The 2,061-nt window shown below is 44.5% G+C and overlaps 1 non-coding gene across 1 annotated transcript; it reads right to left on the reverse strand.

Moving 5' to 3' along the window:
* Positions 1 to 14: 14 nt before the first annotated feature.
* Positions 15 to 178, reverse strand: LOC116547920. The gene has a single exon (XR_004267230.1). It is a non-coding gene; the product is annotated as a U1 spliceosomal RNA (small nuclear RNA).
* Positions 179 to 2,061: the final 1,883 nt, after the last annotated feature.

Below are 2,061 nucleotides of genomic sequence, written 5' to 3' on the forward strand. Positions count from 1 at the left end.
TTTTTATTATTTATATGAGGAAAGCACAAACGCAGTCCCCCACTACCACAAATTATGCAGTTCAGTTTCCCACATTTGGGAAAATCGCAAGGGCCAGCATATCCAGAGTGCAATGGATGAGCCTCGCCTTGGGAAAACCACCTTCATGATCATGGTATCTCCCCTGCCAGGTAATTTTTGTATTTTTAGTAGTGACGGGGATTCACCATGCTGACCAGGCTGGTCTCAAATTCCTGACCTCAGGTTAACCACCCTCCTTGGCCTCCCAAAGTGCTGGGATTACAAGCACAGGCCACTGCACCCACCCTCACGTATGGCTGTTTTGAAAACTCTTCACTCTTGGTATTTTTATTTATTTATTCGAAACTGTCACTTTGTGGTCCAGGCTGGAGTGCATTGGCACAATCACAGCTTCCTGGAAACTCTGCTTTCTGGGTTCAAGTGATTCTCAGGCCTCAGCCTCCTGAATAACTGGGATTACAGGTGCACTTGGGTAATTTTTTGTAGTTTTTAAGTAGAGACCAGTTAATTTCTGTAGTTTTTTTTAGTAGGGACTCTGTTTCACCATCTTAGCCAGGCTGGCCTCAGCCTCCTGATTTCAAGTGATCTGCCCATCTCGGCCTCCCAAAGTCCTGGGGCTACAGGCTAAAGCCACCCTGCCCAGCCCATTCCTACTATTATTTAAATTAAATTGTACATTTTTGTAAAAAAATTTACCTTTGGAATTGATATTTAGTTTTACTTGTAGCATAGCTTTCTGCTGTTCTTTACCAGGGACTAAGTTTCTAAAGTTTTGCTCAGCGAGAATTGGCAACAATAGCTTAGAGTGCAAATGGGGTTGGTGCCAGATGGCCTGGGGGTCAGTGTTTTCTTTATTACATACTGGAATTGATGACCCCTCACTCCAAGGCACCTTCTATTCAAATGATTGTAGTTAATGGGATATTGACAACTACTAAGAAATCTGTATCTTCGTATATGGCAGGGGCTCTGAAAAGAGTCATTGTTTAGTGAATATTTACTGGCTGGCTGAGATTCCTACAAAAGCCTAACTCTGCTACAGTGTTGTCAGGTGAATGCCAATTATCACTTTAAAGTTCGGGTATAGTTCACAAAGTCTATTCACATGTGCCACAGATAATTTTAAGAATTCAAGGCTGGGCTTCATGGCTCACACCTGCAATTCCAGCATTTTGGGAAGTGATCATTTGAGTCCTGGAGCTCCAGACCAGTCTGGGCAACATAGGGAGACTTCGTCTCCACAAACACAACAAAACAAAGAAAAAATGTAGCCAGGTGTGGTGACAGCGCCTATAGTCCCAGCTACTTAGGAAGCCAAGGTGGGAGGATCACTTGCACCTGGGAGGTCAAGGTTGCAAGGAGTCCTGGTTATGCTACTGCCCTCCAGTCTGGGCAACAGAGGGATTACCTATGTCAAAAAGTAAATAAGTTGTTGTATCTATGTCTTCCTATCAAATTGTTTTAATTTGAACTCAGGACTGTTTTCATCAAATCCTGTATTTGCATTATCCAAAAACAATTTATTTGATGGAATGAAATCACTGTGAGTCCCCTGAAGTTCTAAGATACAGAGTCTTGCTTTGTCCACCAGGCTGGAGTTCAGTGGCATGATCTTGGCTCACTGCAACCTCTGTCTTCTGGGTTCAAGCAATTCTTCTGCCTCAGCCTCGCAAGTACTGGGTGCATGCCTTTATACTCAGCTAATTTTTGTATTTTTAGTAGAGACGGGGTTTCACCATATTGACCAGGCTTGGTCTCAAACTCCTGACTTCTTCATCTGCCCTCCTGGGCCACCAAAAGTGCTGGGATTACAGGTGTGAGCCACCGAGTCCAACTGATGCAGCACTTTTTAATACAGGTGCTTGTCCTGCGCACCCTGGTCTCTGGTTAAATAACAACTTTTCACGTAAGCCCTGGGGTCTGAGAAGAGGAAATTGTGAGCAGCTCTGATAGAGGAGGAGCAGAAAGCGGTCAGAAATCTGAACAGGATCAACCCAGGCTCTGACCTTTCCAGAGCTTTCCCCCAGCTCTGCCCTGTCC

The sequence above is a fragment of the Sapajus apella genome, unplaced genomic scaffold (assembly GCF_009761245.1).
Source record: "Sapajus apella isolate SASKATOON/1434 unplaced genomic scaffold, GSC_monkey_1.0 scaffold5496, whole genome shotgun sequence".
Lineage (NCBI taxonomy): Eukaryota > Metazoa > Chordata > Mammalia > Primates > Cebidae > Sapajus > Sapajus apella.